This window comes from Mandrillus leucophaeus, unplaced genomic scaffold, assembly GCF_000951045.1.
Source record: "Mandrillus leucophaeus isolate KB7577 unplaced genomic scaffold, Mleu.le_1.0 Scaffold661, whole genome shotgun sequence".
In the NCBI taxonomy this organism is placed as follows: domain Eukaryota; kingdom Metazoa; phylum Chordata; class Mammalia; order Primates; family Cercopithecidae; genus Mandrillus; species Mandrillus leucophaeus.
In genome coordinates, this window is record NW_012107153.1 from 739,698 (window position 1) to 748,036 (window position 8,339).

General features: G+C 42.1%; 1 pseudogene across 1 annotated transcript; it reads left to right on the forward strand.

Annotated features, from left to right (window-relative positions):
* Positions 1-1,137: 1,137 nt before the first annotated feature.
* Positions 1,138-3,429, forward strand: LOC105554872 (annotated as a pseudogene). The gene has a single exon (XR_001008394.1). The product of XR_001008394.1 is annotated as a tubulin beta-4A chain-like (transcript).
* The last annotated feature ends 4,910 nt before the right edge of the window (positions 3,430-8,339 follow it).

Here is an 8,339-nt window from a genome sequence, read left to right on the forward strand (position 1 = left end):
AAGGCCAGGCACATGACTCACGCCTGTAATCTCAGCACTTTGGGAGGCCAAGGCAGGTGGATCACCTGAGGTCAGGAGTTCGAGATCAGCCTGACCAACAAGGAGAAAGACTGTCTCTACTAAAAATACAAAATTAGCCAGGTGTGGTGGCACATGCCTGTAATCCCTGTTACTCGGGAGGCTGAGGCAGGAGAATCGCTTGAACCTGGGAGGCAGAGTTTGCAGTAAGCTGAGATCATGCCATTGTACTCCAGCCTGGGCAACAAGAGTGAAACTCCATCTCAAAAAAAAAAAAAAAAAAAAAAAGACAAAGAAGGGTATTACATAATGGTAAAGGGTTCAATTCAACAAGAAGACATAACTGTCATAAACATAAATTCACCCAATCCAGCAGCACTCAGACTCATAAAGCAAGTTCTTAGAGACTTAGACTCCCACACAATCATAGTGGGAGACTTCACACCCCACTGTCAATAGTAGACACATCATCAAGACAGAAAATTAACATAAAGATATTCAGGACCTGATCTCAGCTCTGGATCAAGTAGACCTGATAGATATCTACAGAACTCTCCACCCAAAATGACAAAATATACATTCTTCTCCTCACCACATGGCACTTACTCTGAAACTGATCACATAATTGAAAGTAAAACATTACTCAGCAAATGTAAAAAAAAAAAACTGAAATCATAAGAAACAGTCTTTCAGACCACACCACAATCAAACTAGAAGTCAAGATTAAGAAATTCACTAAAAATCACACAACCACATGGAAATTGAATTACTTGCTCTTGAATGACTCTTGGGTAAGTAATGAAATTAAGACAGAAATCAAGAAGTTATTTGAAACTAATGAGAACAAAATGACAATGTACCAGAATCTCTGGGAAACAACTAATTCAATATTAAGAGGGAAATTTTACAGCACTAAATGCTCACATCAAAAATCTAGACAGATCTCAAGTTAAGAACTTAACATCTTAACTAAAAGAGCTAGAGAACCAAGAGCAACAAACCCCAAAGTTAGCAGAGACAAAAAATAACCAAGATCAGAGCAGAACTAAAGAAGATAGAGACATGAAAAACCCTTCAAAAAACCAACACATCTAGGAGCTTTTTTTTTTTTTTGAAAAAATTAATAGCGCTCTGCCATCTCCACAGCATCTTCCACCCACACCGCCGCCACAGCTCCCCACACTCACACCACTGCTGCCACATCCACCCTCAGCGCCACCACCATGAGGGAGATCGTGCACCTGCAGGCTGGCCAGTGTGGTAACCAGATCCGGGCCAAGTTTTGGGAGGTTATCAGTGATGAACATGGCATCACCCCACAGGCACATACTATGGGGACAGTGACCTGCAACTGGAGAGGATCAACGTATACTACAACGAGGCCAGAAGAGGAAATTATGTTCCCAGAGCAGTGCTGGTGGACCTGGAACCCGGCACCATGGACTCTGTCCTTTCCAGCCCCTTCGGTCAGATCTTTCAGCCAGACAACTTCATGTTTGGCCAATCTGGAGCTGGCAACAACTGGGCGAAGGGGCACTACATGGAGTGCATGGAGCTGGTGAACGCTGTCCTGGATGTGGTCCAGAAGGAGGCCAAGAGCTGCAACTGCCTTCAAGGCTTCCAGCTGACCCACTCGCTGGGGGGTGGCATGGGGTCTGGGATGGGCACGCTGCTCATCAGTAAGATCCACAAGGAGTTCCCAGACCACATTATGAACACCTTCAGCGTGGTGCTCTCACCCAAAGTGTCAGACATGGTGGTGGAGCCCTACAATGCCATGCTGTCCGTGCACCAGCTGGTGGAGAATATGGATGAGACCTACTGCATTGACAATGAGGCACTCTATGACATCTGCTTCTGCACCCTCAAGCTGACCACCCCCACCTACAAGGACCTCAACCACCTGGTGTCGGCCACCACGAGCAGAGTCACCACCTGCCTGTGCTTCCCGGGCCAGCTGAACACCAGCCTGCACAAGCTGGCCATCAACATGGTCCCCTTTCCTTACCTGCACTTCTTCATGCCCGGCTTCACGCCCCTGACCAGCCGGGGCAGCCAGCAGTACAGGGCCCTGACAGTGCCTGAGCTCACCCAGCAGATGTTCGACACCAAGAACATGATGGCCATGTGCAACCCGCACCACAACTACTACCTGACTGTGGCTGCCGTGTTCCGGGGCCGTGTGTCCATGAAGGTGGACAAGCAGATGCTGAGCGTGCAGAGCAAGAACAGCAGCTACTTCGTGGAGTGGATCCCCAACAACTTGAAGACAGCCGTGTGCAACATCCCGCCCCGTGGCCTGAAGATGGCTGTGACCTTCATCGGCAGTAGCATGGCCTTCCAGGAGCTGTTCAAGCGCATCTCCAAGCAGTTCAAAGCCATGTTCTGGCCCAAGGCGTTCCTGCACTGGTACACAGGCGAGGGCATGGATGAGATGGAGTTCACTGAGGCTGAGAGCAACATGAATGACCTGGTATCTGAGTACCAGCAGTACCAGGACACCACAGCCGAGGAGGGCAAGTTCGAGGAGGGGGCCGAGGAGAAGGTGGCCTAGGTTGCTCCCATCGCTTCCCATCTGTCCCCTCGAGGCTTCTGACCTTTGATCCCCTAGGACCCTCCATCTCTGACCCCTAGAGCCCTGCTTTCCCTCCAAGCCTGACTCACCCCTGACCCTAAGACTTTGCCCTGACCCTAACAATACCTTTGGAGCTCGCTTTACCTCTGGCTACTTCATCTCCGACCCTGACTCCCCTTTGATCCTTGAGCCCTAATTTATCTTTGACTCCCTTGAGCTCTTCCAACCTTGACATTCCCAGGAGGAGCCCTGCTTCACTCCTTCTGACTCCAGAAACCGCTCCTTTAACTTTATGGGCCCTCCTTCACCCCGACCTCTGCTTCACCTTTGACCTCTGCCCCCCATGAATCCCATTTTACATCTAGACCTATAAGTCCTGGTTTACGTTTGACCCCTCCCTTTGAGCTGCCCTTCACCTCTGACCTTGCCTCACCTTTAACTCCCCACCTGAGCCCCAACTCCTACCTCTGACCCCAACTTCTCTTTCACCCATGAATCCCCTCTGATCCCAACTTCTCTTTCACCCCCTACGAACCCCATTTTACCTCTACACCTGTAAGTCCTGGTTTACATTGGACCCTTCCCTCCAAGCTGCAGTTCACCTTTGACCTTGCCTCACCTTTCACCCCCACACAGCCCCAGCTCCTACCTCTGACTCCAGCTTCTCTCTGGTTCCCACAGACCCCATGCATCCTCCCTGCCTCACTCCCCTCAGCCCCTGACGACCTTAGCTTATCTGGGAGAGAAACAAGGCCTAGTGCCTGTGAGGAAGAGAGGTTGCCCCTGCCCTCCCTACCTGCTTCCCTGCCTCGCCCTAAATAAATAAATTAATTGTTAAAAAAAAAAAAAAGAAAAGAAAACTTAATAAAATAGATAGACCACTAGCTAGACTAATAAAGAAGAAAGAGAAGAATCAAATAAACACAATTAGAAATGATAAGGGGGTTATTACCCTGACCCCACAGAAATATAAACAATCATCAGAGAAAACTATAAACACCTCTATGAACATAAACTAGAAAATCTAGAAGAAATGGATAAATTTCTGCAGAGATACATACTCCCAAGACTGAACCAGGAAGAAACTGAATCCCTGAATAGACCAATAATGAGTTCTGAAATTGAGGCAGTAATAAATAGCCTACCAACCGAAAAAAAAAAAAAAAGGCCCAGGACCAAATAGATTCACAGCTGAATTATAACAGAAGGGCAAAGAAGAGCCGGTACCATTGCTATTGAAAATATTCCAAAGGATTGAAAAGCAGGGACTCCTCCATAACTCATTTTATGAGGCCAGCATCATCCTGATACCAAAACCTGTCAGAGATACAATAAAAAAAGAAAATTTCAGGCCAATATCCTTGATTAACATCAATGCAAAAATCCTCAACTAAATACTGGCAAACTGAATACAGCAGCACATCAAAAAGTTTATTCACCATAATCAAGTAGGCTTCATCCCCTAGAGGCAAGGTTGGCCCAACATATGCAAATCAATAAGTGTGATTCATCACATAAACAGAACTAAAGACAAAAAACTCATGATTATCTCAATAGATGTGGAAAGGCCTTCAATAGAAATCAATATTCCTTCATGTTAAAAACTCTCAATAAATTAGCTACTGGAGGAACAGACATCAAAATGATAAGACCCATCTATGACAAACCCACAGCCAATATCATACTGAATGGGCCAAAACTGGAAGCATTCCTCTTGAGAACTGGCACAAGACAAGGATGCACTCTCTCTCCACTCCTATTCAACATAGTATTGAAAGTTCTGGCCAGGGCAATGAGGCAAGAGAAAGAAATAAAAGGTATTCAAATAGGAAGAGAGGAAATCAAACTATCTTTGTTTGCAGATGACATGATCCTATAGCTAGAAGACCCCATCATCTCAGCCCAAAAGCTTCTTAAGCTGATAAACAACTACAGCAAAGTCTCGGGATACAAAATCAATGTGCAAAAATCACTAGCAGTCCTGCACACCAACAACAGGCAGGCAGAGACCCAAATCAGGAATGAACTCCCATTCACAATTGCCACAAAAAGAATAAAATACCTAGGAATACAGCTAACTAGGGAGGTGAAAGATCTCTACAAAGAGAATTACAAACCACTGCTCAAGGAATTCAGAGAGGACACAAACAAATGGAAAAACATTTCATGCTCATGGATAGGAAGAATCAATCAATATCACAAAAATGGCCATACTGCCCAAAGTAATTTTTAGATTCAATGCAATTCCCATGAAGCTACCAGTGACTCTTTGCAGAATTAGAAAAAAGAAAAAACTACTTAAAATTTCATGTGGAACCAAGAAGAGCCAGTAAAGCCAAGACAGTCCTAAGCAAAAAGAATAAACCTGGAGGCATCACACTACCTGACTTCAAACAATACTACAAGGCTATGGGAACCAAAACACCATGGTAGTGGTACAAAAACAGACACATAGACCAATGGAACAGAATAGAGAACTCAAAAACTAAGACCACACACCTACAACCATCTGATCTTTGACAAATCTGACAAGAACAAGCAGTGAGGAAAGGATTCCCTATTTAATAAATAGTGCTGGGAGAACTAGCTAGCAATATGCAGAAAACTGAAACTGGACCCCTTATTTATACCTTATACAAAAATTAACTCAAGATGGATTAAAGACTTCAATGTAAAACCCAAAACTATAAACACCCTAGAAGAAAAGTATATCATCCATTTTGCAACATACAGAGAATTAATAAATGTAGGCATTGACTATCAACACCTGCTAACATCACAGAAAAAAGAGACTACAAGACATAACACACATTCTGATAGAAGAACAAAATGCCTCCAATAAAGTATTCTTGTTAAACAGAGAGAAAGTGGGACGGATGGAGAGGAAGGAAGAAGAAGGAAGAAGAGGAGGAGGAACAGTGACGATGGCAACAATGACAAAAGAACATGTTAAATTCATCATACGTGGGAAAATCCAAGCTATGGGAAGCTCTTCAGGACAAATGACCTAGTTTCTGCAACAAATAAATAATTTCAAAAAAAGAAAGATAACCTATAAATTAAAATACTTAAACACTATCAATTAATTATAATGCAGACCTTATTTAGATGCTAACTCAAAGAAACTTTTAAAAATTAGGTACTCAAGGATATCCCTGAAGAACATTAATGTGAAAATCCTCAATAAAATGCTGGCAAACCGAATCCAGAAGCACATCAAAAAGCTTATCCACCGTGATCAAGTCAGCTTCATCCCGGGGATGCAAGGCTTGTTCAACATATGCAAATCAATAAATGTAATCCATCACATAAACAGAACCAATGACAAAAACCACATGATTATCTCAATAGATGCAGAAAAGGCCTTCAATAAAATTCAACATCCTTTCATGCTAAAAACTCTCAATAAACTAGGTATTGATAGAATGTATCTCAAAATAATAACAGCTATTTATGACAAACCACAGCCAATATTATACTGAATGGGAAAAAACTGGAAGCATTCCCTTTGAAAACTGGCACAACAGAAGGATGCCCTCTCTCACCAATCCTATTCAACATAGTATTCGAAGTTCTGACCAGGGCAATCAGCCAAGAGAAAGAATAAAGGGTATTGAAATAGGAAGAGAGGAAGTAAAATTGTCTCTGTTTGCAGATGACATGATTGTATATTTAGAAAACCCCGTTGTCTCAGCCCAAAATCTCCTTAAGCTGATAAGCAACCTCAGCGAAGTCTCAGGATACAAAATCAATGTGCAAAAATCACAAGCATTCCCATACACCAATAATAGACAGAGAGCCAAATCATGAGCAAACTCCCATTCACAGTTGCTACAGAGAGAAAAAAATACCTAGCAATACAACTTACAAGGGATGTAAAGGACCTTTTCAAGGAGAACTACAAACTACTGCTCAAGGAAATAAGAGAGGACACAAACAAATGGAAAAACATTCCATGCTCATGGATAGGAAGAATCAATATCGTGAAAATGGCCATACTGTCCAAAGTAATTTTTAGATTCAATGTTATCCCATCAAGCTACCAATGACTTTCTTCACAGAGTTAGAGAAAACTACTTTAAATTTCATAGGAACGAAAAAAGAGCCCATATACCCAAGACAATCTAAGCAAAAAGAACAAAGCTTGAGGCATCATGCTATCTGACTTCAAACTATACTACAAGGCTACAGTAACCAAAACAGCATAGTACTGGTACCAAAACAGATATACAGACCAATGGAACAGAACAGAGGCCTCAAAAATAACACCACACATCTACAACCATCTGATCTTCTACAAACCTGACAAAAACAAGCAATGGGAAAAGGATTCCCTATTTAATAAATGGTGGTGGGAAAACTGGTTAGCCATATGCAGAAAACAGAAACTAGGCCCCTTCCTTACACCTTACACAAAAATTAACTCAAGATGGATTAAAGACTTAAATATAACACCTAAAACCATAAAAATCCTAGAAGAAAAGCTAGGCAATACCATTCAGGACATAGGCATGGGCAAAGACTTCATGACTAAAACACCAAAAGCAATTGGAACAAAAGCCAAAATTGACAAATCGCATCTAATTAAACTAAAGAGCTTCTGCACAGCAAAAGCATCATCAGAGTGAACAGGCAACCTACAGAATGGGAGAAAATTTTTGCAATCTATCCACCTGACAAAGAGTTAATATCCAGAATCTACAGAGGACTTAAACAAATTTACAAGAATAAAACAACCCCATCAAAAAGCTGGCAAAGGAATATGAACTGATACTTCTCAAAAGAAGACATTTATGCAGTCAACAAACATGAAAAAAATGCTCATCATCACTGGTCGTTAGAGAAATGAAAATCAAAACCACAATGAGATACCATCTCACGCCAGTTAGAATGGCAATCATTAAAAAGTCAGGAAACAACAGATGCTGGAGAGGATGTGGAGAAATAGGAACAGTTTTACACTGTTGAAAATCGGTTCAACCATTGTGGAAGACAGTGTGGCAATTCCTCATGGATCTAGAACCAGAAATACCATTTGACCCAGCAATCCCATTACTGGGTATATACAAAAGGATTATAAATCATTCTACTATAAAGACACATGAACATGTATGTTTATTGCAGCACTGTTCACTATAGCAAAGACGTGGAACCAACCCAAATGCTCACCAATGATAGACTGGACAAAGAAAATGTGACAAGAATACATCATGGAATACTATGCAGTCATAAAAAAGGATGAGTTCATGTCCTTTGCAGGGACATGGATGAAGCTGGAAACCATCATTCTCAGTGAACTAACACAGGAACAGAAAACCAAACACCACATGTTCTCACTCATAAGTGGGAGTTGAAAAATGAGAACACACGGACACAGGGAGGGGAACATCACACACCTGAGCCTGTCGGCGGGTGGGGGGTTAGGGTAGGAATAGCATTAGAAGAAATACTTAATGTAGATGATGGGTTGATAAGTGCAGCAAACCACCATGGCACCCATATACCTATGTAACAAGCCTGCACGTTCTGCACATGTATCCTAGAACTTAAAGTATAATTTTTAAAAAATAGTAATAATACTAAAAAAGAAAAAAATACTCGAAAGAAATGAAAGCTTATGTTCACATAAACGCCTATATTCAAATGTTTATAGTAGCATTACTCATAATACCCAAAAAGTGAAAACCACCCAAATGTCCCCATCAACTGGTGAATGGCTAGATAAAATGTGGCACATTCATACAAT